The sequence below is a fragment of the Mirounga angustirostris genome, unplaced genomic scaffold (assembly GCF_029215605.1).
Source record: "Mirounga angustirostris isolate CCGP_5_RB_7025 unplaced genomic scaffold, mMirAng1.0.hap1 SCAF_2, whole genome shotgun sequence".
Taxonomy (NCBI): Eukaryota; Metazoa; Chordata; class Mammalia; order Carnivora; family Phocidae; genus Mirounga; species Mirounga angustirostris.
Window position 1 is genome coordinate 167496789 of NW_026991710.1, and position 16340 is coordinate 167513128.

At 50.7% G+C, this 16340-nt stretch overlaps 1 long non-coding RNA gene across 1 annotated transcript; it reads right to left on the reverse strand.

Annotated features, from left to right (window-relative positions):
- Positions 1-6227: 6227 nt before the first annotated feature.
- Positions 6228-15139, reverse strand: LOC135363173 (uncharacterized). The gene is made up of 4 exons (XR_010408845.1): positions 14992-15139; positions 11930-12075; positions 8689-8783; positions 6228-7251 (listed from the first exon to the last, which is right to left on the reverse strand). It is a non-coding gene; the product is annotated as an uncharacterized LOC135363173 (long non-coding RNA).
- Between the last annotated feature and the right edge of the window lie 1201 nt (positions 15140-16340).

A 16340-nucleotide genomic window follows, 5' to 3' on the forward strand; every position in this document is an offset into this window, starting at 1 on the left:
GGCCTTTTTCAAGTCACCAAAGCCAGAGAGCACTGAGCTGAGAGCTTCTGAGTCTCCCTGTGCCCCTGGGAGGACGTCAGAAAGTGTCCCTCCCCCCAGCTCTGGGTGTGCACCCAGAGAGCCGGGGTGGCTCACACCCGGGCTAACACGCTTCTGTCCATCCACCCGGCCTGCGCTAGGCCGGCAGCCCGAGCCATCACAAAGCCAACTCTCAGGAAAGTGCTGCTGCTGGCTGGGTGCCTTCAGCCACAGCAAGCCGGGACTGGGACCCCCGTTTGCCAGCGCTGAGGCCACCCCGGAGGGAGCCCATGTAAGGCTCTGTGTGATCCCGAGAAATCCCTGCCAACCTCATTCCCAGCAGAAGCGCTGCTCCTCCTCTGGGAAAACCAGCCCTTTATTAAAGCAGGGAGTCTGGCATGGAGGGAGAGGGAGGGCTTCTTTAAGGCAAGAACCAGGTCTTAGACCGCTTTGCATCCCAATGTTAAGCCAGGGGCCTAGCCCAAAGTAAGCCCTAGAAGGAAGCAGGAAGGGAGGGAAGAAGGAAAGAAGGAACAGAGGGAGGGAGGGAGGAGAGAGACCCTCTTCTCTTTTAATCTCCTTCAAAACAACCAGTCAGATTCCATCAATATTATTTCATTTCTTCAAGAGCTCTAATGAAATTCAAGCATCCCTGGAAATGGTAATTCTGGGAGCTTTCTTCCAGGGAGCTAAAGGGTGGTGCTTGGAGCCTGGTAAAGGCAGAAGGAAAGCAGGGAGGAGGGAGGCAGGGTGCGGAGCAGTGCGGCCGAGGGGGGCCCTGAGCGGGAACACAGCAGCAGCCACGGTGGGGAGGGCCCCGTGGGTCCTGTGGCTACAGAGCCCTCGGACTGCTCTGCGCGGCTTCTGAAGGGCCGCTTGCTGAGCTCTGCTTGTCCTAAACGGCTTCTCGGCCCGCATCCCCGTCTCACCGCCAGTGCCGGCAAAGAGCAGGCCCCCCCACCCCCCACCAAAGGAGGGTCCGAACCAAAATTCACAGTGGGTGAGAGGGGACGACGGGGTGCTGAAGCTGCAAGATGTCGGAGGCCAGGGCGCCCTGTGGCCTCTCCTCCCAGCACCCTGCCGGGCTGCGCTGTCTCCCGCCGAATCCCTACTGCAGAAGGGGGACCCAGGGGCGGGCCTGGAGGGAGGGAGGGAGGGGCTCGTCAACTCTCGCTGGAAGTCCCGTCCCACTCCACAGAACGCGACCTCATTAAGACGGCCTGCTGGAAAGACGATGAGGCATCATAGTGAGTTCCCATCCTGTGGTTGTTCACCATCATTCAGAACTCGCAGTCCAGAACAGGTGCCCTCTCGCCCGCCGCAGCTGCCCTGGGATCCGCTACCTTCCCACTTGGAATCTGCAAGCTTGCAGGTTCAAGTGCTCAGGCCTCAGGACCTGCCTGAAAGAGGAACAGAGAGTCCCCACCCCCAGAAGTGTGGCTCATGTGCTGGTGGTCCAGGAAGGCCTCAGGAGAGAGGTGGCCAGAGCTGGGTCTGGCAGAATGAGGGCAGGGCACATGAATGGGGTGGGGGGGGGGGGGAGCAGCCAAAGCAGCCAGAGACTCTCTGTCCCCCTTAAGCCCATGCCTCTGCTCCCCCACCTGGTACTCCCCAGCAGCCTGGAAGATTCTCTGGGTCTGCCCCAAAAGTGGGAAAAAGGACTTTCCTGGAAATTCTGGGTATCAAAGTGGTCTTAACCGTCCCTAGAATTCCCTCCTAGGCCCCGGGGCGGGGTGGGGGGGTGAGGCTAAAACATCTCCATTCCCCTTCACACCTGCTGCCACCTGTCAGATGGCTGACCTCCAGGGTGCTCCACCCTCCCCCTCCTGCTCCAGCATGGGATGGTCTCCTGTGATGACCTAAGGATGGGGGACAATTCAGCCTCAGGGAGCACCTTAGGAGGAGAAGCCACGGGAGAAACTCATCTCAGGGCTGAATGGGGTTGCTGTCCTCACAAACAAGGACAGCGCGGCAGGTGGTGGGCTCCTGGGGCAGAGCTCCAAGGCGCAAGCTCCTGGCCCACTCAATCATTCATTTGTTCAGTTATTGGCTTTCTGGACAGCTACTGAGCACTCACTAAAGGCCAAGTGCTTTATCTTCACTTTGCTCACGGCCAGAGGTGGGAGCTAAGGAGCAGGTATTGGGATATAGGTCATGGGTTGTATATGAGGCACTGTAGGAAGGGCTGGGAGTTCATGTTCTAGCCCTCAAGGAGCTTACAGTCTCAAAGCTGGGCAACGTGACAAGGCTGAGGGGTCAGCATGGAAGGCTCCTAGACACAGCAGTTAACAGCTAGCCTGGGGGCTGCAAACCGGGGGGTGAGGGGGGTAGACCCCCTGAAGAACAGTAAAAGTTTAGGGAAAGGAGAGCGGGGAGGGTGAGAGCTAAAGACAAGGGAAGAGCCATAGGCAAAGGGCCAGAAGACCCAGAATCTTCCAGAAGATAGGAAGGCCTAGAACAGTGATGGTTCTGGGAGCTGGAGCTTAGATGGGAAAGGAGAACACCTCTGCTTTGGGCAGAGTGCAGGCATGGTCAGGTTAACATTTTAGACAGTGGCCAGAGGTGCAGGACCCTGCCTGTGTCTGGTGAGAGGTGATGGACAGCTGAAGTACAGCAATGCAGGTGAGGACAGGACAGAAGGGGCAGATCGGGTGGACCTCAGGGGGGAGAATGGACAGGACACGGTGACTAAGCAGATGTGAGGATATGCAAGAAGGGAGATGACACCCAGCTTCCAGCTTGGTCAGCAGGGAGGTGGTCGAGCTATTAACAAAGGTAAGAAACACAGACAAGGAACAGAGTTGTGGAGAATGATGAAAAGCTCAGTTGTGAACTTATTGAGTTTGAAGTATTTGTGGGACAAGTAAGAGATTCTGGAAAGCTGTTAGATAGTCCTACCTGGACCTCTGGTGTTACAGGTTTAGAAGACAATGGCAAATGCAGTCATACACATAACTGAGGTCATCCAGTTTGTAAAGAACAAGGAGGATAACCCCACCACCACCACCCAGGAACATCCTCATATAATAGAAAGTGGAAGGAAGAGAAGCCTAGGAAAAGTTGAAAGGAGTGAACAAAGAGATAGAAGAAAAACCAGGGGGGGCGCCTGGGTGGCTCAGTTGGTTAAGCGACTGCCTTCGGCTCAGGTCATGATCCTGCAGTCCCGGGATGGAGTCCCGCATCGGGCTCCCTGCTCGGCAGGGAGTCTGCTTCTCCCTCTGACCTTCCTCCCTCTCATGCTCTCTGTCTCTCATTCTCTCTCTCAAATAAATAAATAAAATCTTTAAAAAAAAAAAAGAAGAAGAAAAATCAGGGGAGAAAGAGGGTGAATGCATTAGGACTTTCCTGCATGTAACCCAAAAAGCCAATTCAAACTGGCCTAGATAATAAAAGCGATTTAAAGATACACGTAGGGGCAGCTGAGTTGCACAGTCGATTAAGTGTCAGACTCTTGGTTTCGGCTCAGGTCATGATCTCAGGGTCATGAGATTGAGCCCCGCGATGGGCTCTGCACTCAGCACAGAGTCTGCTTGAGATTCCCTCTCCCTCTGCCCCTCCTGCTTGTGCTCTCTCTCTAAAATAAACAAATAAATCTTAAAAAAAAAAAAAAAAGTACATGTATAGAGACTTCAGGTTCAGTTTGATTCAGCTGCTCAACGGACTTCAAGGACCCAGCTTCTTTCAGGCTGTTGGCTCTGCCTTCTGCAGGATTGGCTTTCTTCTAATGCCAACTGCCCAGGCTCCTAGGTTTCATACCACCCCCTCCAAGCCCAGGGCAAAGAGACCAACACACCAATTTTTCCCAAGCTCATTGACTCGAATTTGGTCACATTCCCGCCCCTGAACCAATTTCTGTGTCTCTGACCAGTTTATGCCAAAACCATTTTCCCCAGACTCAGAGCATGGGACAGAGCTGATTTTCCACAAAACACATAGACAGAGGAGTAGATTTCTTAAATAAAAAACAGGGTAGGGGCACCTGGCTGGCTCAGTAAGTAGAGCATGTGACTCTTTTTTTTTTTTTTTGATTTTTTTGATTTATTTATTTGACAGAGAGAGACACAGCGAGAGAGGCAACACAAGCAGGGGGAGTGGGAGAGGGAGAAGCAGGCCTCCCGCGGAGCAGGGAGCCCGATGCGGGGCTTGATCCCAGGACCCTGGGATCATGACCTGAGCCGAAGGCAGACGCTTAACGACTGAGCCACCCAGGCGCCCCAGAGCATGTGACTCTTGATCTCGAGATTGTAAATTCGAGCCCCATGTTGGGTGTAGAGATTACTTAAAAAAATAATAATAATAATAATTTTAAAAAACAAGGTAATTACCATATTACCAAAAATAGAAAGAATAGATGTTAGGGGGGCAATCACAATGGAAAGCATTACAGATGAGAGTTTTCGAGAAGGAGGAAGTGGCCAATAGCAGCAAAAAACAGAGAGATCAAGGGACACCTAAACTGAATGGGTGTGTTTTGAATGAGGTGGGATGGTAGTGGCTGGGGGGATGGGGGTCCATCTGGAAGTTCTTCCTGGAAATTGTAGTCCCATAAGGGAGGCAAACAACGCAGAGGTGTTGGATAGCATGTGTGTGCACGAACGTGCGTGTATGCATAGGGGCCGCCACACACGGACAAGACACAGCAGGACTGGCAGTGGGTGGAGGTGGAGGGTGAGGAGGGGAAGCATCCTGGATGTGAGGGCAGAGTTGGACAGCCCCAGCCACCGTTCGGATAAGCGCCCTGCCAGAACCCTCCTCCTGCCCCCAGCCCGGTCAGCGTCGGTGGAGATGCTGGTGATGGCAGCACGCTGCCACGGTCAGGGTGACGAACGCTTCTTGGCCCAAAGGAAATTGAACATGCACGTGTGGGAAATGCTTCCAGCTCCAGCTGGCCCCACGGGTGGGGCGGGGCGGACGGAGAGGGTGAGCTCCAGGAGGAAGGAACTAAAGAAGAGAGATGCTCCCCATGAGATGGAGATTTTATTTTATTATTTTTTTAAAGATTTTATTTTATTTGACACAGAGAGAGACAGACACAGCGAGAGAGGGAACACAAGCAGGGGGAGTGGGAGAGGGAGAAGCAGGCTTCCCGTGGAGCAGGGAGCCCGATGCGGGGCTCGATCCCAGGACCCCGGGATCATGACCTGAGCTGAAGGCAGACGCTCAACAACTGAGCCACCCAGGCACCCCAGATATTTTATATATATATAAATGCAAGTGGAAGAGAATTTTGCCCCAAGGAGCAGCTGGTGCAGAACAGCATCCTGAGTCTTCATTTGGAGGCAACTCCCTGCGTGGCCGGTCATTTTTCTTCCTGAAGGTGAAGCGTTTGCAGTCCCTGCTCCAAGAGCTTGAACCCCACGTTCTATATCTTGTCGACTCTGGCTGTTGTCAGATGAGAGATGCTAGAATCCTTTCCGCAGGGGACCACAGCAAGCTGCACTCTTGGCCACGTTCCTTGGTCCTGGCTTCAATTTGAGGCGGGGAGAGGACAGGGCTTGGGGGCTGGCGGGGTGAAGAGCACACAGGAGGGACGGACAGCTCTTCCCAACAGCCCCTGCAAGCAGAGACAGGAAGGGGAGCCCTGGCAAAACATCTAACCTTGTGCCTCTGCTTTCTCGCTCAGCATCCTCAGGCCCGGAGTCCCCACCCTCGTCTGACTGCAGGGGAAGAGGAGGAGGTGCAGGAGGGGCTGCTGATGGAGCATGTTTCCAAGACCATGGCCAACACACAGGCCCCTGATCTGGAAAACACAAGCCCCTGGCTGACCCACAGTCACACCTGCCTCCACCTACACAAGAGTGGTGACAACATTTGTGTCTCCAGGGTATTGTCCCCACTCAACCCTGATGTCCAAGGGAAGAGGAGTGGGGAGCTGGGCTTAGCTAGAGAATGCCAATGTCCCATGCTCTGGCCTTGCCTCTGCCTCAAAGTAGCAGTAGAGTCTGGCAAGAGGCAAGCTCAAGGTCTTGGTCACTATTTCCAGAAAATGCTCTAGGAAATCTCTTCTTCAATCTAAAAACCTCTCCACCCCATCACCAGGAAGGCCACAAGGTCAAAAGCGACCTTTTTGCTCACACTCCGCCCCTTCTTCCCCCTCACTGAGCACCAAGAATAACTTCCTGCTGGGGGTGAGGGTGGGTAAAAAAAGATTTAATTACAGTTTCTGTTTCTGACCTCACTCCCCCCTCCCCATCCCCCCCCCTCCAGGGCCACCACGTTGCCCGGCCTGGCTGTGGTGTCAGTAAAAGGACACTGGCCTGGCTGACACTACCACAGGCCAAGGTGCCACCTAGGGGAGCTTGGCACCTGGGGGCTCCTCTGCACTGCCAAGCCTTCCCCTTTCTCAGCACTCCCCAGGCAATCCCTGGCACATCCAGAATATTCGGTTTGAGGGTACCTTCTTACGAATTCTAAGGCCAAGATAGAAGAGGATTCTAAGTCTTTAGAAGAGAAGGGAATCACCTCCCCTGAAATCTCCAGACCAGCACTGTCCCCTCCTCCAAACCCCAAATCTCACCCTCCATCCCCAGCCACACCCCATTCTTTCTGCTTCATGCTCAGTGCTATATGGTTCTCCTCAGCATCAAATGGGCCTGCCCTCCAGGGTTGAGAAGCCTGGGGCTCTCCCCCGCTCTGGCCCGGCCACCCTCACAGCCAGCTTCCAGAAGAGGATTTTTAAAAATCTAGTCTTCACCAAGCAAACCTTCTGCAAGTCCATCTCTGCCCTCAGCCAGCCCTCACCTATCCTCTTAAACTCTGATAAACAGGTGACGGGGCCCTTCTCCCCACAAAGCCCTCCAGACTCCTCAGAGGCCCCTCTTAATCCGGTCATCAGATGTTTCTGAAGCCAGTGCTGAGGCAGGAGGGTCATCTGTGGAGTTACATGGAAGCGGTTTTTCTGCTTTGGGACCTCACCTACCGGGATTCTGGGATTCCGTTAGCTGCCTTTGTTGTCCAAGGATTTGAGTTAGGAATTCCCCCCCCCCAGGAGGTAGGAGGGGTGAAGAAGAGAAGAAGAGAATAAAAGCTTTCAGACATGGTCCATCCATGCCAAGAACAGCTTCGGAGGCTTACAGGTGCTCACAGGACCATCAAAGGGAAGCCGGCGCCGATAACTCTGTTGATTCGGTGAAATACTTCATCTCAGGGTTATTGCCATTGAAAACATCTCCTCTATCTGGAATCTTTTCTACACCAAGTGCACAATTGCTTCATTCATGTCTTCAGAAGAATCTGTCACCAAATCCATAAGTTGCCTCCGCCAGCAGGCGGGGCAGGATACCCACACGTCCAGCCTCCGCCCACTGGGATGAGCCAGGGATGCGGTTCCCGTGTTAATAAAGCCCCAGATTCTCTCCTCCCCCGTGAGCAGCACCGTCCTCCCTCGCCCCAGCCTCATCCCAGCCCCCCTCACCCTTATAAAGAATCAAGGGAAGGGGAGAGAGATGGAAGCAGGGACTTCCATCTCAATCAACGTTCAGGGAGATTCACCTAAATATAAAATGTGCCCCTGTGCCCAAGAATGGAACATGAACCTTACGGTGTATGCCTTCTACGCACCAGACAAATGTTCTGTCCCACGTTTGATCTTTACAACAACCTGGTGAGGTTGGTCTTTTATGGAAAACGACCCAAGATCACAGTAGCAAGAGTAGGACTTGAAAGCCAGTCCCCCCAGCTGATGGCAAGATGTGGGCAAAACACCAAGAACCTCAGCTTTGTATCACCTGTCTCCGTCTTGGGAGTAGCAGCAACCGCACCTTCCCAAGCCACCTCCCAGCCCTGTGAGGGAAGCCAAATGCAGCCCGTGAGTCTAAGTGCTTTCTAATGGGGAGAGCAACATCCAAATGTTAATGGGCTGTAACTTCCTCCAGGCCAGGGAGATCTTCTCCTTTATCTTTGTGGCCCCAGCACCCAGGTCAGCCCGGATGTGACCTGGGCTCTATTACTGACGTTGGTGTGGGATAAAGCAGCACCCATACCACATCCCGTGGAGAGCACAGGGGAGGCTTCCCCTTGAGGCGTGGGAGGAGTGGGGGCAGAGAAGCTAGCACTGAGTGGCAGACCACCCTGGCCAGAGAACCAGCACCCAGTTCCGGGAATGGGAAGGAGATAAGGAGACACCCTCCCCCACAACCAAAGCTAGTCAGTTAGATCAGCCAAATCCACTGAAGTCTTGCAGGAAGACCCTCTCACAAGAGGTAAGAGTTGAACGGGTGCCCAAAGCACTCCTTACTTTACAGGGAGAGCTGAGCGCCCGGGTGCTGCGAGCGGGGCAGGCAGAGGGCTGATGGCTGCCTGGTGTCAGCCTTGAAGAAACCCCATGGCTCCTGACAGAAGGGCAGACCCTGACACCTGGGTTTCACTAATCTAAGAGTAAAAAGGAGCAGGCACTCTGAGCAGGTTTTAGTTGGGAGTGGGGTGGAGAGAGAAAATAGGGAAGTTCTAGATCTGGCCTTCCTCAGGAAATCCCCATAGACCCACGTCAGCCTTGTAGCGAGGGCATCTCCTGCCCCAGGCACAAACATTGCTGTCACCTCCCAGGGAAGCCTCCTCTGCCCCCAGCTGGGGAGGGAGATCTTTGAATCCCCAGGGCCCTTGTCTGGAACCTGCTTTGTGGCCCTAACTGCATTCTGCCTTTTGTTGCAGGCACATGCGTTCCTGTCTCACCTTCCTTATGGCACTAAGAGCGGGCATTATTGTTGTTGTTGTTGCTGCTCCTGCTGTTATTCTGTGTCCTCAGCAGCTACCACGGTGCTCAGCGCCTGGCAAAGAAATGAAGTCAGGTCCAAGCGAGGAAGAGGTCAAGGGGACAGAGGGAGGTCAGAATGGCCTGCTTAACCACCTGCCTCCTGCCTGGCCATCGACTGCCAACCCCAGGACGCAACACGGTCCACTGGGGTGCCAGGCACATGTGGGAGCCGGCGGTGGACAGGGTTTCAGGTGGGGCCGAGGCTCCCACGCCTCAGGGGATGAGGCCAGTGTGAGGCTGAGCGCGGCCCTCCCCACCCAGGCAGGAAGCGCCTGCCGGCACTGCATCTGCACAACCAGAATTGAGCCTCCCGCTCCGGAGTGATTTGTGTGTCAAAAAGACGCCAAGGCTGTAAATCAGGTGGTAGGAAGCTCTGTCTCCTGTTTTCCTGCTCAAGCAGAGGGAGACGGAATGTACCGCCCCGGGCTCCCAAATCTGGAAAACGGCCTCTGATTTAAAAGATTTTCGCCAGGCATTCCCATGGGCCAGTGCTGGGGGAGCAGGGCCCCTGACTCTCCCTCCGGCCCAGCCACCTTCTCCCTGGCTGGGGGGCTCGGCCTACGTAGGGGACCTGAAAGCCAGGTGCCTCACCGGCCCTGGTCAATAGCAGCTGCTGCAGCTCTTCCCGGGAGGCTCCAGAGGGGAATTTTCCACTGCCCAGTCTGATTTAGCTCTTGCCTGCTGTGTGGCTGTCTTGGCCGCTCACAGTGAGGAGAGCAGGAGGGGGGGGGGGGGGGCCCTGCACAGAGGCCCTCCATTCCCTGAACCTGGAATGCTGGGATGCCCCGAGGTGCCGCGGGTGGGGACCAGGCTTCTGTTTAGGTAAGGAGAAAAGGATCAGGGCCCTGGTTGCAGGGAGCAGGCCAGAAGCCAATGAGTCGCCTCCCTCGCTCTGTCCCTCTCCTTCTCAGGATGTCTGAGAGATGCCCAGTGTGGGTGAGTGCTCCCTCCCTCTCTCCCTCCCTCTGCTCCTCCTCCCCCTCCCCGGAACCCCCACCCCTACCCTCCCAGCCCTGAGTTGCTGATGCCCTCTGGGTTCTGTTTTTATTCCAGGCTGTGGATCCGGTTGTGGGAAGCAGGTAGGAAACCATGATTCTGGGGGTTAAATGAAGAATTATATTTAGTGCTCATAGAAAGCCAAATATTGGGTTAGCAGCCAGGAATGGAGAGGGAAAAAACCCAAAGCAAACAGCAGAGGAAAGAAATTCCTACCAAACAAGGTCCCTATTCATTCCTCCAATCCCAGGTGCAGGGGCCTGCAGGGGTGAGACCCACTGAATATAAGCAGCCTGTCCTGTGTTCATGGCTGCAGAGAAATGCAAGGACCCCAGATTTTGATGAGACCTCAAATTCAGATCCTACACTGCCCTTCCCCATGGGACCAAGTTGCTCCCAGCCCTCCCCACAAAGGTTGTCAGCATCTCTCCGGGCAAGAGTAAAGCCACCACAGAGCTCACTATGTTGGCCCTAAAGCCCTCTGGGAGCCAAGGATGGGGTGGGGAGGGGGAGAGCAAAGTGAAATGTTCCTGGTTTGACCTTGAACAAGTGATTTCACCTTCCTGAGCCTCATGTACGGAATGCAGGGGTTGGATTATAATTTCACAGTTCCTAACATCCTATTATTCTGTTTCTGTCTAAAATAAATAATGAGAATAAGAGTGTGAGCAAGACTATGACAGCAGGGCCCATCTGTTTCCATAGGAGCTTAGCGTGAGGCCTAGAGAGATAAGGGGATGTGTTCCAGCTTATTCCGCACTCAGCCTTCTGTGCGTTGACCCTCCACAGAATAAACTTCCAGGGTCTCAGCTGACTCTGGAAGCTCCAGACTCCAGTGACGTGTTTCTGGAACCCACTCAGACTGCTAGGGATTCAGATAACAGTCTGTGCAGGCGGGGAGGATGGCCACACCCAGCCTGGCTAATGGAAAAGCTGAGGAGGACTGAAGTTCAGAGAGAGGTTGAGGGTGAAGAGAGACAGAGAAGGGGCAGGAGGGGGAGACATTGTAGACCTCCCAAACATCTTCTGCAGGGTCACAGAGAAGGCAAAATTTACCCTCCTAACTCCAAGACTCCTTTGTATCCAGCCACTGAATTATCCAATTATCCACCCCTCCTGTGGATCTCTCTTTGGTGGGGGGATCTACAGTAGGAGGCTGAATTCTAGGTAATAAAGAACCTTTAAGAGCAGAAGTTTCTATTCAGGCGGTAAAGGACTGAATTCTGACTAACCAAAAGAAAGGAAAGTGGAATTCCTTGCCCCCGGGTCTGTCTTTCTCTGTGTCTCTATTTATTTCTCATACACTTGACTCTCTCTGCTTCCCACCCCCTAGTTTTCTCAAAGGGTCCCAAGCTTTGGTGGAATCTGGGCACCCACACAGATTCCTGTGGATGGGCATTTCCTGAACTCCAAGGAATGCCTACTCTAGTGAGCCCCAGCCTGAGGGTAGCACTGTCTTCTAACTCATCCCTCTCTCCCCAGGTTTCAGCCCTCCAAGCCAGGGACTCAAAAACATGTGTCTGTCAGGTGAGCCATGGGACCAAAACCTTGAGAGAGGACATGCAGAGCCAACCACTAACAAAACTGTGAAATAAAGGGAATTCTTACAAACCGCTCCTTCCCTTGCATTCCATGAGCTCAACAAGCTGCAAGACCTCCCGCCAGTTTTCCAGAACCTGAAAATCACCTTTGACTTCCATCTGATTCACCCTCTCGTATTGCTCTCCCACATGTGTCTCTGGAATCCCACCACATTTGCCACCACTGCTTTCACGGAGCCTTGGCCATGTCTCGCCCAGATTACTGGCATTACCCTCTTATCTGGTCACCTTGACTTTGTGTGGCTCTTCTTCACCCCATCCTCTCTAGGTTAGCCAGAGAAGTATTTCTACGTGGCATAGGTGTAAAATCACTTCACTTGCCTGCATGCTGTTGTCCATCATCCATCTGCTACTTAGAGGACAGAGTCTGACTTTATGAGTGAGCATGCCAAGCTCTCTATGCGCTCAACCCAGCCTGTCTACTACCATTTCCCTGGTCCTCAGCCAGTAGTGAGTTCCCTCAGTGGGTCCTACTGGACCTCCAGTCAAAATGGAATGGTGAAATTGGCCAGAGTGGAAAACAGTACAGAGTTTCCTCAAAAAAATTCGAAGTAGAACTTACCATTCAGTCGATCCAGCAGCTCCACCTCTGGGCACTTCTCTGAAGGAAACGAAAACGCTAACTTGAAAAGATATCTGCACCCCCAAGTTCATTGCAGCATTGTTCACAGTAGCCAAGACATGCAAGCGACTAAGTCCCATCAATGGCTGAATGGATAAAGAAGTTGTGGTATATGCTCAATGGAATAGATTCAGCTATAAAAAAGAAGGAACTCCTGCCATTTGTGACAACATGGGATGGACCATGAGGGCAGTATGTTACGTGAAGTAAGTCACACAGAGAAATACAAACGCTGTATGATCTCACTTACATGTGGATGCTGACAAAAACCAATCTCATCGATACCGACAACAGATTCTGGTGGCTGCCAGGGCAGGGGTGAGAGAAATGGATGAAGGAAGTCCAAAGGTACAAAATGCCAGTTATAAGACAAATAAGTCCCGGGGGTGTAATGTACAGCATGGTGACAATATTTACTAACACTGTACTGTGTATGTGAAAGTTGCTAAGGGAGTAAATCTTACAAGTTCTCATCATAAGAAAAAATATTTGTAACTATGGGTGGCGATGAATGTTAACTAAGCTCATCATGGCCATTTCACAATCTATACAAATATTGAATCATTATGTTGGATGCCTGAAACTAATGGAATGTTTGTCAACTATATCTCCATTTTTTAAAAATGGAGTGTTGAGTTCTCTACCCCAACCACAAAGCCATGATGAATAAAACATTTTTAAAAATCACCCAACACACAAAGCTGGGTTCAAAAACAAGACAACTGTGACCAAGAAGCAGAACAGAGACAGAAGTCACTGGGTGGTGCGATGACTGAGGGTGTTGCTGGGCTCTGCGTCCCAGTGGTCGCCACAAGCTAGGCTCCTGTGGCATCCTGGAGACTCAAAGTTCTCTTTGGTTGTTATGAAAGTCCAGAGTGTGGTTACCTTGGAAAGGGTAGTGACTGGCAAGAGCACCAGGGCACTAATGTTCTCTTTCTTGATCTGGGTCCTTGTTATACAGGGGCCTTCGTCTGTGAAAACGTATCCAGCTGCTCACTTGTGATTAGTGTGCTTTTCTATATGTATGTTATACTTCAATTAAAAAGTTTACTTTTAAAAATGTGTTCCTGGGGCACCTGGGTGGCTCAGTTGGTTAAGCACCTGACTCTTGCTGTCTGCTCAGGTCTTGATCTCAGGGTTGTGAGTTCAAGGCCTGCATTGTGCTCCACATTGGCTGGGGGCGGGAGATTTTAAAAATGTTTTTCTGGGACACAGGGGACCAGATCCAGATCCATGGCTTGAAACCCAGAGCCTGATTATGGCTTTCCTGTGTATGAAGAGAGGCTGAATAGAGACTGGGGCTGCCAGTCAGCTATTGGGGTCCCTGTTTCCAGATACTCTGGGACAGGTAGGGAGGTACGGGGGTGGGAATAGAGGATGGTCTTGCAATGAGGAACTGCCCACTAGCTCTGCATCTGCATTAGCTTTGTTCTAGCACTGAGCAGGAACCGAGAAAACAACATATAAGATTTCGCTCTGGGGGTGCCTGGGTAGCTCAGTCGGTTAAGCATCTGCCTTCGGCTCAGGTCATGATCCTGGAGTCCCGGGATCGAGTCCCACGTCTGGCTCCCCGCTCAGTGGGGAGTCTGCTTCTCCCCCTACCTCTGCCCCTCCCCCACTCATGCTCACTCTCTCTCTCTCTCTCTCTCTCTCTCTCTCAAATAAATAAATAGAATCTTTAAAAAAAATAAGATTTTGCTCTGGAAGTGGGGCTTAGGAGATTTGGTGGAGGCAACTACAAAACTATAAACTGCACATTCAGGAAGAGGAGGGAAGAAAAGACAAAAAACAAATCAGAAGGGGAAAAACTGGCATTCAAAATGGATCTGCAAACCAAAATCCCAAAACACATTTTAAAAAATGAAGAAAGATGGTAAAATCAGTCAATAACACGAGTCCATTCCAATTGTTATCAATTTATAGAGTAACATGGAAAGGACTATCAGGTATTTTTACATTGCTCAAAGAAATCATGAAGGCATAATGTCTATTAAAAATAAGCAAGAAGTATTAGATGAAAACAGATAACAAGAACAAGTGGGCATAGAAAAGAACCAACTTGGGGCGCCAGGGTGGCTCAGTCGGTTGAGTGACCAACTCTTGAGTTCGGCTCAGGTCATGATCTCAGAGTCATGAGATAGAGCCTCATGTAGGCTGAGTCTGCTTGAGATCCTATCCCTCTGCCCCTCTACCCCCCCCAAAAAATAAATAAAACAGATCTTGAAAGAAGAAAGAAAGAAAGAAAGAAAGAAAGAAAGAAAGAAAGAAAGAAAGAAAGAAAGAAAGAGAAAGAAAAGAAAAGAAAAGAAAGAAAGAAAGAAAAGAACCAATTAGGGGCGAAAAGAGAACCAATTAGAAATCTTAGATATAAAAAAATAGGCACTGAATTTTTTTAAGCCTCAATATTCAGGTTAACTCAAGATTGAGTATGGTCAAAGAGAAAAAATGATGAGTTAGAGGATAAAAAAGAAAATCATCCAAAGTGCAGTATAGAGAGGCAAAGAGGGAAAAATAATAAAAGACATTAAGACATGAAGTAGACTGAAAGACTCTATCTAAGGGAGAGCTACAAGAAATAGAACGGGAAAAATGGTCATATGGTTGTTTTTGTTTTGTTTTTCTTAAGTAGGCTCCATGCCCAGCATGGAGCCAACATGGGGCTTGAACTTACAATCCTGAGATCAAGATGTGAGCTGAGATCCAGAATCAGTTGCTTAACTGACTGAGCCAGCCCCAGGGCTATTTTGTTTGTTTCTTTTCTTTTCTTTTTTTAAAGATTTTATTTATTTATTTATTTATTTATTTGAGAGAGAGCACATACTTGCACGGGGGAGGGCAGAAGGAGAGGGAGAAGGAGACTCCCCACTGAGCAGGGAGGCCAATGCGCGGGGCTCCATCCCAGGACCGTGGGATCATGACCTGAACTGAAAGCCGACGCTTAACTGACTGAGCCACCCAGGTGCTCTAGGGCTGTTTTTGTCCATTTCTATCAGTATTCTTACCAATCTTTGTACCGAAGATTCAGAAGGCAGATTAAAGCCTGAAGTCATTTTCTTCCTCCAGCTGAGGCAGCAGGTACCCAGGCACAGTCAGACATAATTTTTGCAGGGTCTGGCTAGACTCCACTGCCCTGCCAGTCATCACACTTGTTCCAGGGCTGCAGGACAAGAGAGATAGCAGAGATTTCTCTAGTTCCCGGATATCTGGACGGTAACAGCAATTTCCTTACTCTCAGGGCCACAGCTATGGTGGTGAATCTGAAAATTAGGCACACTCCCTGATTTTCCTGCCAAAGTTTGTTGGCACCCAATTCCCTATGTGAAATCCCTTTCTATCTGTAGTACCCAGAGGGGGGTTTCTGTGTTCCTGACTGATAAAGGTATATTGGCTGTGCTTGGAGATACACTACTTTTTCCCCATAAAGTAGACCCCCCCCAAAAAAGTTATAAAATAGTAGAGAAGGATTAGAGAATTAGAGAACAAGTCCAGAAAGTCCAACATTCAAATAATAGGAGTTCTAGAAATAGAACTCAGGGGAAACTGAGGGAAGGAACTCAACAAAGACATCATTCAAGCAATGATTCCTAGAGCTGAAGGATACAAGTTTGGAAACTGAAAGAGCCTACCTAATGCACAGCACAAACGATGAAAATAGACCCGTAGCAAGGCACATCATAATAAAATTTTAAAACATTAGGGATACAGAAAAACTCCTACAGGGGCACCTAGGTGTCTACGTTTGGTTTCGGTTCAGGTCATGATCTTGGGATCCTGGGATTGAGCCCTGCATCAGGCTCTCTGATCAGCAGGGAGTCTGCTTCCCCTCTCTCTCTCCTTCTGCCCCTCCCCCTGTTCGTGCACTCTAAAATAGATAAATAAAATCTTAAAAAAAAAAAAAAAAAACCTCCTACAAGCTTCCAGAGAGAGGGGAAACCAATCGCACACACAGCATCAAGAATCAGAATGAATAAACTTCTCAAAAGCAAAAATGGAATCTAGAAGATAATGAGGCAATGCCCTCAAAATCCTAAAGAAAAATGATTTCTACCATAAAACTCCACCCTCAACCAAAGTAATAATCAAATGTAAGGATAGATAAAAACTATTTTTAGATGTACAAAGAAATATTTTTAAAGTATCTCCTAAGTACCCTTTCCCAGGAAGGTACTGGACATGTGTTCTACCAAAAGTAAGGAAGCAAACCAAGAAAGAGGAAAGCATGGACTACAAGAAATCAGACACTACCCCCGCCCTCCCAAAGATGAAAATTCCTAGGTTGGTGTGAAAGGAGATAACAGGATAATAGAATGTGTAATAAATGTAGAAGTCAGCCGGTCTGGATTGGAGCAGA